The sequence below is a fragment of the Agelaius tricolor genome, unplaced genomic scaffold, assembly GCF_023055355.1.
Source record: "Agelaius tricolor isolate 1412-34295 unplaced genomic scaffold, bAgeTri1.0.p SCAF_6, whole genome shotgun sequence".
Classification (NCBI taxonomy): domain Eukaryota; kingdom Metazoa; phylum Chordata; class Aves; order Passeriformes; family Icteridae; genus Agelaius; species Agelaius tricolor.
Genome location: NW_027269266.1, coordinates 25,720,935 through 25,736,054, shown reverse-complemented (window position 1 = coordinate 25,736,054; position 15,120 = coordinate 25,720,935). Strand labels below are relative to the sequence as shown.

Below are 15,120 nucleotides of genomic sequence, written 5' to 3'. Positions count from 1 at the left end.
TCTCTAATTGCTCCTATAATTGGGTATGTATGTCTATACCCACTGCAGTGGTTGTGGCCCCATCTCCATCTCAGGAAGATGACATGACTGAATCACATCCGCCACACCTGGCACAAGGATCTCAAGTTTAGAGTGAAAGTGGAATTTTCCTTAAATTTAGTAGGATGTATGAAAAAGGAGAAGAAAGGACATCTAGGGGTATTGTTGTTCTGTTGATTTATTCTGGTTTTGCCTTTTTTGTTTTGTTTTGTTTTTCTTTATTTTTGTATTTTTCCCAGTTTCTCTTATTTATTCTCTGGGAGCCTGTGGCAGTTGGTGTTGCATTTGCACAGATCTGAGTGACATGACTTTTGGCCATAGGCTGCATCAAGTCTCACTGCAAATATCTGATTACCTCCTGACCAGCAGCTAACCCTGCTCTCCAGCTGCTCAGTGAAGAAGGATATCTCCTATCCAGCCATTAATCAGTGTAATCTGTTACTGGCCTTCTCACATCAGCCCCGTGCCTTCACCACATTCTCCCTGCTTTTATTCCTGCTTTCCCCCTGCCTGTCAGGGACTCTGAGACCTGGGAGTCCTCCCAGCTTCCTATTCCATTACTTTCCAGTGGCTGGCAGGAAGAATTATATAGTTATCCATGGACATTGCTACAAGATGCATTTAATGAATGGCCAGGCTGTCAAATGTTTGAAATTGATGTAGGAGGAATGTTTCTTGCCAGTTTGAATAAGTATCTGAGATCTGGGGTTTGCAGTAAGTGTACAGGTTCTCAGCTTGTCTGGGCAGCAGCTGCCTGCCTGCAAGAGCTCTGGAAAGAGAAATTAAGCTGTGGAATGGCTGTGCTTGTAAAAAATGTCAATATTTGCCTGCTGTGTTGCTGACAATTTTTAGTTCTTGTAAAATGTTCCCTAATTAACCACTGGCATGAGATGCTTCATGGGAATTAGATGTCAAATTTTTCAGAAAGAAAGGAAGAAATATTTCTCATCCAACTGGGAAGAATTGGTAGCTGTGCCCAAAGTCTTGATATTGCTAAGTCAGTTCTTTAACTGAAATGGAGAGTCAGATAAAGGCTTGTGAAAGTTGCATGATAATTTAGTTTTCTTTCTTATTGGTGTGGCATGTCTGATATGCAGCTCCTCTGATTCTTTGCTCTGTACTTTTATGTGGGTTTGCATAAATATGCTGCTTAAGCTGAATCACATTTCCTTTATCCTTACAATTCTCCACGGGCAATGCAATTAAACAGCTCATGAAAAATGGTATACTAGTGGGATTTGATTTAGGCCAGTGTTTATAGCACTTAAACCAGTGTATCTTAGGCCTATCCTGTGTGGACATAAAAAGCTCTCAGAGAAAACTACATTATTAAAGGTATAGAGTTGCTGTAATGTACATAATCATATGGTTTTCTTACACCCCTTAAGAACTTTTTGTCTATGCACACACCTGCTTTGTGTAAGAGGGAAAATTCTAGGATATTAAGCATGCTCGCATTGTGTTAATATTTTAATTTTGGTACAAGAACTGGTATTGACAGTTATTCCATGCTGTAACATGCTTCTCATGTTTCTAAAATAGTGTTTTTTCTGCTTATTAATAATAGGTACTTTAGTGTTGCTCTAAAATGTAAAATAGGGGTGGTTGAAAATTATCTCAAGTGGAGTAATTCTCAGAAAGAGAAAAGTCTGGGGACAGCAGAAAGCCTGATATAGGGTCATCCTGCCAGATACAAGAAAGTATTGTAGTGAGATTCTCATGGATAATACTTTTATAGATGTAGGATATTTTGTAGCAGCTACAAAATTAAGACTTCAAAAATCAAGGACATGGGCAAAATCAAAACTTCTGTTTTGCTTCCTTCATCTGCATGCACAGGTTGTCAGTATTCTAATGCATAGTAGAAGTATGACTCTCTATTTTCTGAGGAAAAGAGCTTCCATGCACTGGGAAGTAGTAAAGTAGCACTCTGGAATTGGCTTTTCAGGATTAATGGCTCTTAATAAATAAATTGATACTTCTCATTGCTCTGTTTTTTAGTTTTTATTATATGCATAATGTTTCGAGAATGTGTGGATGTAATAAGTAACATAGTTATTAATAGCTATATATTAATTATTAAAATATTATATAATAATTACTATTGAAATATTTAATAAGTGTGTTGTAAATGACATAGGCTAGCTGAAAAATAAATGGTCTTGAAACTTGGAAGCTGTTTCTAAGAATGTGTGATGACTTGCAGATTTTTTAATTAATTAATTGAAACCTTCATTTTTGTTTACTCAGAAATGTATCTGGATTAGTAAAGATGTGCAAGGCATTAAAATAAATTTCTAAATTATTTTCTGTGTAAAAAGTTTAGAACAAGAAAGATTTCTCTTGCACTACATTTGCACCACTTTTTATGTTTTGAATAACAATTTCAGATACAGAGTGACTCCTCAGAAATACCATAAAATGAGAAAAGCTTTAGGGCAAGTTGTGCTGTTAGTGAGTGATGATACTTCTATCTGGCAGTTCAGTTGGCTTGAATAATACAAGGTTTATGTGATCTATTATCTTACAGTGCTGAAGTAGTCTACTAATACAAATGTTTCCATTTAAAAAGAAAGTGAACTTGCTAAATGGGAAAGATAATGTTTTATTAATTTTTCTTCTTGGTTTTATATTCTTGTGCCCTGCAGCTCTAGTGCAGCTGCTGTAAGTGCAAATGCAAATACCAACTTGCTTAATGGGGTAATTAAAGGCAGTGGAGGAAAGTTATGTAATGGATACTCACTAAGTGTAAAATGTATTCAAGCCTTACCATATGATATTTTAAACAGTGGAATTGTCTCCTGAGGTTGGAAAGGCATTGTATATAGCTTGTGGAATAGTTCTTTTTTTCTTATATTGGATGTAAAAAAAAGTAAAAAGCTCTTCCTAATTCAACAGAATCTAAATTCTTTTTGTTCATTCTACTTGAGTAATTTGACATTTTTTTCCCATTATTAACCCACCTTCCCAATATAGTTAAAAAACAGTGTATTGAAATCCTGGCTAGCAGCTGCATTATTAGGAAGACAATTATGGAAAAAACAGTTTTCAAGACAAATGCTTCGTCTTCAGATTATGTCCATCATTGCTCTGCACATCTTTGTGTAGCTGAATGTGACTGAGGACAGACTACAAGGACACAGAGCATTGTGCAGTTTAGCAGGGGAAATAAAAGCTGTTTAACATGTTCAGAAATCTGTGATTAGATAATTGAAGACTTTTGTTTTCAAAACTACCAGGTTTTGAGACTGGACTTTGTCTTTTTAAAACTGCTGTGCAATATTTTGTGACAGCTTCCAGTGTGCTGGACTTCACAAATCTTTCCAAAGACATAGTATTTGGCTTACTCACTAGAATTATTTCCTTTTGTAGCAAAGTAAAAATTAGTAAAAATCAAGTGTAATTCACAGTGTAAACACAGCGATAGTTATAAATATATAGAATTCAGTGTACATTTGAAAGGAGATTTTCTACATTTTAAAGAACAAAGCATAAACTGGCTCTGCTATGAAATGAATGTATATGGAACTACAACATATTTCAGATGAATTGAATAAAAATTTGGACAAAATATATAGTATGGCCTCAAATAGAACCAAGGGAAGTTTAGATTGGATATTAGGAAAAACGTTTTTCATGGAAAGGGCTGTCAAGCATTGGAACAGGCTGACCAGGGAAGTGGAGGAGTTGCCAGTCCTGAAGGTGTTCAAGAGATGTGCAGTTGTGATATTTAGGGACATGGTTTAGTGGTGGACTCGGCAGTGCCAAGTTACCAGTTGGACTCCATGATCCTAAAGATTTCTTTGGCCTAAAGAATTCCCTGATTCTCTTATGAAGTGTTAGATTATAGTACTGGAAGCCTTGGAATGGGTGCTCCCATGGCATATGAAACTTGGTCTTTTTGCTTTAGGTAGGATCCAGTCTGAAATGTTTCAATCCTGAGCTAACAATATCAGTATCATGCACAGTTTTTCCTCTCCTTCCTGTCCTCAAACTACTCTGCTATCCAAGTTCATATTTTTTAATTCCTTACCTAATATTCTAGTCTGGAAATTTATTTCTACTATCTACCATTGTGTGTGTGATGGTGTTTGCAGGGGTCTTAGGATGAGGGAAGAGACGAGAATGTGACTCCATGTTTCAGAAGGCTTGATTTATTATTTTGTAATATATATTATATTAAAACTATACTAAAAGAATAGAAGAAAGGATTTCATCAGAAGGCTAGCTAAGAATAGAAGAGGAATGATAACAAAGGCTTGTGACTGACTGAGACAGTCTGGACAGCTGGACTGTGATTGGCCATTAGTTAGAAACAACCACATGAGACCAATCACAGATGCACCTGTTGCATTCCACAGCAGCAGACAATAATTGTTTACATTTTGTTCCTGAGGCCTCTCAGCTTCTCAGGAGAAAAAAATCCTAAGGAAAGGCTTTTTCATAAAACGTGTCTGTGACAGTGTGTTTATGGAGACAGTGTGGGAGCAAGGGGGATCTGTTCCAGGCCTTGGCTGCTAAGAGCGATGCTTCTCCTGCTGGCAGGATTGCACCTGTGTAATGAGTCTCATACAGAATGCAGAGTGCAGTTGGTGTAATGAAACCTGTGATTGATGTTCTGCTATTACTGCCTCTGCTAGGAATTCCATGACTTGTGATTCTTAAAGTTCTATTAGAATTCTAAGAATTTTCTTGTTTTGAGTAGATCAAAAGGTATATCTCTGGTGCCAGACACTCTCTGCTTGCTAAACTTCAAACTCTTCTATCTTAAAAAAGTATTACAATAGTAATTTTTAGGGAATTCATTATCAGATGTTTATTTGTTAAATTGCGGGTGTTCTGGTTTTTTGTTTGTTTGTTTGAACTAACTTCTTATTCACCACTCCATAAATAGAACCCAAGGAAAACAAACCCAAGTCATGACCACAAGAATCACCCTAAGGGATATTTTTGGTTGCAAAAGAGCTAGATTAAATTAGTAATGATCAACTAAAATATAGTTTTTCAATGGTAATTGTTAATATCAACTCTCATTAGCTATATATTAGGACTAACATTTTAACTGCAAAGCTTGTTATATATATTACAGAAACATTCCAAAGGACATAATTTTATTTTTATGGAGTCTCTAATAATTTTATTTTGTTACTGTAAGAAAAATAGGATTATGGTATTCTCTTTCTCTTGGAGGATGTGGTTGGTGGGAGGATGCTTACCAGTTGGTGGATTTTAGTGTTGATGCATTTCTTACTCTTCTTTTTCATGGGCTTTTCTTACCTATCATGGGAGATTTAACACTGCTTTTGTCTGTTCTCCTTCATGAATGCAGAAGGTAAATCTTCATTTCATTAAAAAAAAGTCTTTCTGCAGATTTTTCATTTTGTAAATATTTCCTGCTTACCTAAGCTTATTTATTGATCTGATTCCTCCATTCCAATGGAACTACTAGTTAAGATGTTACATTGATATTAAAACCTGTGGTTCACTCTTTCCACGTAATAATTTTGCTTGATTTTCTTGTTTATTTCTTTTTTTCAGCATTTATCTTCTGGAGTTTGACTGAGGGCTTCTGCTAGAGTTGAAATAAAGCTGTTTTGAAAATCTGTTATAAAAATATTATTTCTGAAGTCTAAAATCTCATCTCCTCTAAGACTGCAAGATAAGAGTCTTTTAGAGTCTGTAAGATAAGAGTTTAACAGTAGTGACTCAAAAAGACACGTGCTGACGTTAATCCACAGTGATGGACAGCATATACACCTTATCTGGTGTTATTTCAGCTGGACATTCTTAAAATTATGTCACACTGGGATTATATTAAAGTTATCTGATTTTTATGAATGTAAAAAATCGAATTGGTATAGATACTTTTGTTTAATGTATAGATATTTAATGTGTATTTAATTGTGACCATTTTTTGTTATGCATAGTGCTGGATATTGCAGTTGAATGCTCCACCGGTGGAATTTTTTTATTGTAATTTTTTATTTTTAATGTTTTACCTTTAGGCCTTTACAGAGCTGAGTTCCTCTTTGGCAGTGGGGAGGTGGGATTACTGTGTACCTGGAGCTGTCCCTGCCTGCAGCCAGGGACAGGGTTCCCTTGTGGTCTGTGGGTGCTGTTGTTGCCACCACTGTGTATTGAGCACTGGGGGCTCTTAGCAGCACCTGCTTCTGTGCTGGCTGGCTCTTTGTAGCACTTTTCCTATGACCCTTGTGAATCCTATGGGGCAAAAAATGACACAAGATTATTGTCAGTTTGAGTCTACCATACTGAGGGCTTAAGGTTTTTAAATTCTTTTTGTGTTTGTACTTCATCTCTGGAATCTGCACTCTTCTCCACAGGATTGACTGCTAACTATTTTAACTCTATCACACTTCTATCAGCCTTCAAATTAACTCAGAATATGATGCCTTTCCCCACCCTCCCTTCCCAGAGCTAAAGTATCTCCTATGTTTTTAATGTGTTTCCTCACCATCACAGCTAAACACACGAGCCAAGAATTGTGTGTAAAGAATTGAATGCTTATAATAAGAATAATGATTTTTAAAAAGTGCTTGATGGGACATATTTTCCTTTGAAATATATTGACTGACACTTCTTTGTACCTTGTCTTTAATTCTGTATTTTCATAGAATAATAGAATAGTTTGGGTTGGAAGGGACCTGTCCTCGGGTGTCCCAGACCAGGACAAGATCATCTAGTTCCAGCCTTTTGCCATGGGCAGGGACATCATCCCCAAGACCAGGTTGCTCAGAGCCCCATTCAACCTGGCTTTGAACACTCTCAGGGATGATTGTCCACAACTTCACTGGGAAATCTGTTCCAGTGTCTTACTGCCCCCAGAGTGAAGAATATTGTCCTAAAATCTAATCTAAACCTACTCTGCTTGAAACAATTCCCCCTTGTCCTGACACGTTTTACTCACATAAATAGTCTCTCTCTAACTTCCCTGTGGGCTCTATTCAGGTACTGGAAGTCTGTGATTAGATCACCCCAAAACTTTGCCTTTTCCAGGCTCAACAACCCCAATTCTCTCAGTCTTTCCTCATAGTAGAGGTGCTCCATCCCTCTGATCATCTTGGTGGCCTCCTCTGGACTCCCTCCAGCAGGTCCCTGTCCTTCCTGTGCTGGGACCCCAGAGCTGATTCAGCACAGCAGGTGGGGTCTCAGCAGAGCAGAGCAGAGGGGCAGAATCCCCTCCCCTGCCCTGCTGCCCACGGTGCTGTGGGTGCAGCCCAGGGCACGTTTGGCTTTCTGAGCTGGTTGAGTGCCCATAGCTGGGTCATGTCCAGCCTTTCATCCAGCAGCAACCCCGAGTCCTTCTCATCAGGGCTCCTCTCAACCTGCTCATCTCCCAGCCTGTGTTCATACTGGGGGCTGCCCCCACCCAGATGCTGAACCTTACACTTGGTCTAGTTAAACCTCAATTTTATGTATTTTATGCCATATTTTATATGTGTTGTATATGCCCTCTAAGGTGTTTTAATGTTTTCTGATAAAGATGAGTAGCCAGGCTTTCATAAGACATTGAAAGTGCCTAGCGGAACTCTAAATAGAAATGTACTATCTGTCTAGAAGTGAGAAATAAAAAACAATGAAGTAATATGTATCAACTGGATTGAAAAATCTGTTACTGGTCATGCTGCAAGAAAACCCAAACCAGGATTATTGTTGAATTGTGTTGTTTATGTTGTACAGACCTGTTTTAGGAAACAGTGATATTTTCTATTCTACATAATAGACTGACTTTATTTTCAAAATCAGTGCCCATGAAATTTGCAGTTGATAACTTGTTTTTTAGAGTTGCAGAATAATCTGGACTGGCTTGTAATACGGATTTATGCAGGTAAAATATGATTTGGTCTAACAAAGTCGAAATGATGCCTCTAGAAACAAGAAGTGCAGGCCTTATTTTCAGAGAGCTCCTGAATTCTTGACTGAGGAAAACAGTGACTCTAGAGAGGGCTTAGGGAGTTGGAGAAGAAAAAGTAACTCCTCAAGAGCAACCAGTTTGACAAATATTAGTTCAGTCTCTGGCTGTGAAATACTGCAGGAAAGACTAAAACTCAGCATTTAGTAGAAAGACTAAAAGACATGTTTTAATCTGTGAAATCAATACTGGAAGTATTCTCAGTGATTGATGTTGATAGTTTAAAAGCTTGCAGAAGAGCAGGAGAAGATGTAGAAAAATATCACATAAATATTGCTTGAGGAAGCTACAAAACCCCCTGTTTATTTCATTGATAGCAATCTTTAGTATTACTTGGTATAAGAGGCATAAATCCTTCAGATGGAGAATAAATATTGGAGGCTAAAAATATTCTGCTAAAATAAATGTGTTTTTGAAAACTGGAATAGATCGCATGTAGTGATATGGAAATACCTGGGGGAGTTTAAAGTTTGGTAATAACCAAGCAAAATCTGGTCCAGTAAATCCTAGGAACATGTGAAACTCTCAGGCAGCATATTTTGCAGGTAGTCAGAGATGTGGTGTGAGGAGTACAAGTCCCTCTGTGTAATAGTGGACACAGGTAAACTAGGTTGGGATTTGATAATTCCAAGTGTGAGCTGAGATTCTGTAGCTCCATAATTTTAATTTCATAAATCTCTTCTTTCTATGAAGGGTTTGATTTTTAAAATTATTTAAATAATAATGATTTCAGTGAGTTTCCTTTTTAAATAGTTGATGGAGTTTATTTTGGGAGGGGAGAATTGTGTAAAAGTTATAGGCCAGCTTTTGGGTGTAAGGAAGGTTCCATCCCCGACAAATATCTTAAGTTATGCACTTTGGTTATGATCAAACGGGGGAACTTCAGGTATGAAAACAATAACTTCAATTAATATAATAAAAATCATTGCCTTGCTGGGTGATAATATCCACATATTGTGCCATAGAACCCAGCCCTAAGCTCTCAAACCTACATTCCAGCCTGACTTCAGAGCATTTTTGCTTGGCTGTGGCAGCTGGGTTTTTCTGCATTTGATTGTTGTTGGCAGGTTGCAGAGGCTGTTCTCTTCTCTGCCTAGCCAGATCTCTACAGTTGTCTGTCATACTGGAAGTGTAAGAAAGCTTCAAGATGACCTGGAAACTATTACATGTTTGTAATCCAAATTCTGTAAATGTTTCTCAGTCCAAAACAGTGATTGGCTGGAAGGGAAGCTTATGAAAAGCATGAGAACAGGGAATTGAGTGCTTTATGAATGGAGGTGCTGAAGAACTGTAATTACCATATAAATAAGATTTTTTTATTGTTACAGAAGGAAGGAACATACTCTAAATCTGGAAGCCAGATAACATGAGTCTAATCTAATTTAGGTGTCTGTAGCTGAGTTTGTAATATGGCACTTCTTCTATATTCAAGTGTATTTTGATATTTTAAGGCAAGATTCTTCTGACTGCTTTTAGAAATATATTTCCAGGCAAGATAAATTGTATCTTATTGACTAGGTCTTTATTGATTGTAATGAAATATAGCTGAAATGTCGTTAACATCAATGGACACTGATGAATCCTATTCAAGATATGTATTCAGAACACCACAGGCACTGCAATATTGCACATTTCCATCAAAAATGCATGTACTTCTGAAATAGTTGTGAGAAAATTATACCCATTCTTCCCAGCCTAGCAGTATGAAAGTTCATGCACTTGATTAATAGAGAAAAAGAAATCAAATGCATTGTATGCTTGGCTGATTTATGCTGAAAAATGCTCTTTATCTTTGAACTCTCAGATTGCAGGTCAGGCTGGATTATGTAACTTTTGTTTCAGAGCATTCTGTGCAGATGTGATTGAACAGATATGTGAAGAAAAGAGTTCTTTCTAACAAAAGCTGAGTAGATTTCTTTAGCCATTGCCTATCCTGGATACAATTAATGAAGGCTTGAGAAGCAACCCCAGTCCTAATAAATTGCAGTGAGCTTTTAACTGGTATTTTGGAGGGAGAGGAGGTGAGTTCTGATGGGTGGTTCTGACCTGTCTTCCTCAGCTTTCTCCCCTTCAGAAGTATTTTGCTGAAGCTTCTTTTTTGTATTTGTTCATGTACCTTTCCACACAGATGTTGAGGTTTCTTTACATGCTTCAAAGAAATAATTTTACAGGAAGTACAAGTATTTTAAAGTGACCGCCAACATACCCAGGTTAAACTAGACATTGTTCTTTTAATCTTTAAGTTGTTTGATTAAATAGTGAACTTCTATAAGCCTTTTATTGTTTGTCACTTTTAATGTAACTTGGATATTGAAATCTAATGAGTTTATACTTCTTAATTAGAATATTGAGATCTTTTGTATGAGTTGAAGGGTTAATACCATGAATATGCAATATATTAAAATAATACAGCCTTGGTGACTTGGTGTAAATAAGCAATGGGGTGCTGGTAGCTGCCAGGAGCACTGTGTTTTTGTATCAGCTGGCAAGAAGGCTTCTATATCACCTAAAGCTTTTAGTCCACACGTTTCAAATCTAAGAGAAATTATTAAAATGCATGGAGGAAAATCTTATAATGGCCTTCCTGGTCAGTCTTGAAACAAGGAAATGAATGTTTTTGTCTTTATAATATTGAAGTATTGAAGGATCTGTGTCCTTTCCAATTTTGTGGAGAATGCAATTGTCGATAAAGTTCAAAATGCAGGACTGAAGTAGTTGAAAGAATATTTATTCATGAAAAGTACAAGGTATAACATCAATGGACAGGTTGTGGTAGCTTTAAAGTTTCCATGGTAGGAGGTGAAACAGAGAACTTTAGAATTCAAGAATAATAATGTCTGTTGATTTCTACTCTTTTGTTGAATAGAATAGAAGGATGTGAGCCTCAAGAGATCAGGCATGTATTGACCACATGGTTTTCTTCTGCTGTTTTGAACTATTCATTTTAACACCTTGAGCTAATTGGATATGTGAGAGGCTATAATTAAATTAACAATTTAGGTGTGTTTACTGTTATGTCAGAGAGTAAAGGAAACTTCTTAAGTGCTGTGTTATGGTATGTATCCTCCTGACCCATGGAAATTCCATGGAAATACTGTTTTGAAAGCTTAAGAACTTTGGTAATGCTTCGTGTTAACGAATCAGCTCATGTTTGTATTCAGAACAGTAATTGGGAGTGGAAAAATTATCCTTTTTGGTAATTAAAAGTGCTCAAATGCTGTAGTTTGATGCAATTTCTTAGTTATTCTATTCCTGCTTTTATACAGTTTCTTTTTGAATTTGCAAGGCCAAGCACTTATTCCAAATTCTACAGGAGTACTGAGTCCTGAAGTTTTGCTTGCTGCACATACTGGTAACACATGCATATGCACAGAAGGGGATTTGGGACTAGATTTGCACACTGAAATGTAACACCATTATCTCCCTCAATAGCTCTCAAGTATTTAACCTCCCTTTACAAATGAATAGATGTTTAGTCATCAAAAGGGAGGTGTCCTGTTGTGTACTTTGGCACAAATGTTCATCCTGTCTGTGTAAGGAAGTTTGGAAGAGTTGAAGAGTTTAGCAAACAAGCAGAGCTGCCAAGAGCTTTGTGCTTCCCAGGACATGAGTGCACCTGGCACTTTGAGGAGTGGCTGAGGTGGGTGATGCTCAGCCTGCAGGTGTGCTCTTGCCCTGCTGGGGATGTTCTGGCTTGCTGTAGAGATCTGCTCCTGGTGCAGTGCTGACCAAGCTGTGCTGCCTGGTGGTGTCACATGCCCCATCACCCTCAGGTGCTGATGCCCTAAAAGCCATCACAAGTTTCTGATGCCCTAAAAACCATCAGAAGAAGGCACAAGATGCTGCCTTCTTCCCCAGCATCTCCCTAAGGGGCCAGGCAACCACAGTGCCCACCATGCTACCACCCTTCCTTGCAAATGTCCAGCAGAAAATTGTGCTTTCAAGCACTGTATTCATAAATACATGTGTAAAGTTGTTAAATATGCACAAGGTAAGTTAGTTTTTTGATAAATAACTGGAATCGGTAATTAATTGAGAAAAATAGAATGAAGGTCTAATAGAAGTGGAGCATATATTTTTGCAAGGATTAAACTAAAAACTTTTAACTGAAAGATGCAAGGAAGTGTAAACAAAGGAAGATAATTCTGTTGACATTTTATTGTATAGTCCAAATTACTGTCTTCATGTTATATCTGTAATATGTTTGAAGTTATTCTTGCAAGTTTTTTTTTTTGTTTTGTTTTGCTGGTTTTAGAAATAAGGCAGGTATTCACTGAAGGACGAGCAAATAGTAATTTCCAGCTTTTATCTGCCTTCATACAATGATTGAGAATACTACTTCTGAGTACACTTTATAGAAGTATCCCATTCAGATAATATTCCTTTTTATAGTTTTTTCAGTGATTAGGCTTGGCTTCCATGTCTGCCAAATAGCCTCTCTGAGGAGCCTACATATAGAAAACTTGTATTTATATATAAATGCAGGGAAATTACCAGGAAAATTAAATAATAAATAAATCTTGTAATACAAGGTGAATTGCAAAATAGCTTTAGATGTATTTGTCTGTATACTCAGTCTGTAATTAATCTTAGACCTCTCTTGTACAGCTAAATATTTTCTGTTGTAAGGTCTACTATGTGAATAGAAACATAAGTATTTAAGTTAAACATTGAGTTATCTTATTTTGCTTCCTTTGGTAATATTTAGTGGCTTCCCTTTGTAGTTCATGTTAGCTTCATTCTTCTTCTGTTTGTCTGCATGAAACAAGATCCTGCACACAGTTTGATAACTGAATCTTAAGGAGAAGCAGGTCCATGGGTGCTAGCAATGAAATGAAATCTTTATCACTTTCAGTATATAGTTTGCTTGGAATATAAATTAAAGCACTATGTAATTCTGTAGGACTTCTGGTTTATGGATAATAAATCCATCTCTGTATTTTTTTATCTGTCTTCTGTGTTACTGTGTTCCTTGACTTGGTGCTCATATATATTTTTTTCAGTAGAATCATAGAAGTCAGGACTACAAATAGACATTCCATCACTAGCAAGAAATCTGTATGGATTTTGATTTCTTTTTAGTGTTATTTTTTTTTCCTCCAGTACTTCTTACAATAAATAGTCTGATAATATGTTCCTCTTTTGCTTTTATCTGTAATCTGAAGTGTCAGTCTGTCTTTTCAGGATTAGGACATGTGTTCCATTAAGTTTCAGGCCTCCCTGGCAGTATTGATAATGAAATGATAGATGTTGAAATAACAATGAGAGATAAGTATGAGAACTCTCCAGGAGCACATTGTACTAACATAATGCCATACTTCATACTTGAACTGTCTGATATTTTTCTTACACTGTAAACTAAAAAAACCAACAACAAACTCTTGGTAGAATGATGGAGTTATATGAATCCATTTTAATTTATATGTGCTCTCAAATATTAATGGAAGAGTTTGTAAGTTTTATAGACAAGATATAACTTAAGTCATAATATTGCAACTTATAATTATGAGTTAATAAGAGTTCCAAGCACTTAATAGAGTCAATTTTGCAGTCATCTATAGCTTAGAACTCTCACATTTTGCATAAAAAATTTGCCTAAAATACCTTTAGTGACCTTGACAGGGAGATTTTGCAACAATGCATTTGGATTTATTCCGAATTCTATTATTATTTTGAAAACAGTAGAAGCTACTCATATATTAATTTCTTAAACAATAACCTATAGTTTCAAATGACTGAAGACTGAAACATTACTAATACGATTTCACTGTGGTCAGAATTCTTGAGATTCTTTGTTAGAATAATTAGAAACCGTGTATTTACAAACAATGTATCTTTATATAGATATCCTCAGTCAACATGAACTTTATTGTAGTGCAGAATCATGGGTTCTGAGCAGCAACACTGACTGGTGCAAGACATTTGTTCTTTCTGTGAAATCCCATTCCTGAGCAACTACCAGCTTAGCTCTTTCTGTCTTCAGGCTTTTCTTACCATAACATTGATCTATTTTTTAGCTCAAGACAGCATTTTAATAAACAGGCCAGTGCTCTGTTCTAAAATGCATTAAAAAAACAAGCTTTGGACAATATTTTTTTTGTTGTTGTTGTGGGTTTTTTGTTTGTTTGTTTGTTTTTGCTACAGAAGATGTTAGAAACCTGAACTTTACAACACAATTTGAAACAACACTATAGATTTTGCATAGGTTATACCAGCTGAAAATAAATGAACTACAGGTCCAAAAAGTAAATCTTCTGAGTATTAGATTTCAGAAGGAAAATATCTGAGGTGTGTTCAGACTAATCTTGCCAGTAATTGAACATTATTTACATTCTTTTATTCTTCAGAGTACACTGCAAAACTCAGTAAATTTTAAAATGCTGTTAAGGTAAGTAGGAAGTTGTCAGCCTCTTTAGTCAAAATATCCAAAAATAACCAATAATATGACCAACTTATGAGGTATTCCACAAAAATAAGGTTATTTCAACCATTGTTTTGGTCAATTTCCTCATTGTCTCTTTCTTTTCAGATGATCTATTATTTTTTGGTAAAAGTAAATTCTAGGGTCTTATCAAACTGAAAACATTGAGATATAATGGTAGATCAGTTCACTTTACTATAGCACAGCTTTTCTGTTGTGGATTTATTTGTGCATATTTACTTGAGCTTGCTGGGTATTAGAGCCAATATCTAAGCAGTCTACTTAAACATAGCATGTTCACCTCAATCTGGAGAAAATAGGTCAAATTCTGACATGTACTGTGACTTCATTAAATTAGAATTCTGTATTTCTGCTGCCAATAGATTGATGACAAATTTAACTTGAAAATACTTAGGGTTCATCACCTTTGCTAATGTTGGGAGAGCAACTTCAGTTTCAAGCTTATTATGAAAGATAAGAATTGTGTTTTGTGCATTTCTCTAGTTGTGTTACATTAAATGAAAAAAGGCTCTGCTTTACTTTAGAAAATGTATTGTGTATATCAAGTTCTGTTGTTTATCACCCTAAGAATTGAGTGCTGTCCATTGGGGTCAGATTGCTGCCAGGGTAGTATACCCTTCACCAATGGCACAGTTAAGGTGGGAAGATGTCCTTAGCTGTGGAGTACTGTAAGGTATGTATGTAAGTGTTGTGAAGTCCTGCTTTATAA

General features: G+C 36.3%; 1 protein-coding gene across 1 annotated transcript in view; it reads left to right on the top strand.

Moving 5' to 3' along the window:
- Window positions 1-15,120, top strand: part of THSD7A (thrombospondin type 1 domain containing 7A) — a 254,024-nt gene that overhangs the window by 31,930 nt on the left and 206,974 nt on the right. The gene's annotated exons all lie outside the window — the stretch shown is intronic.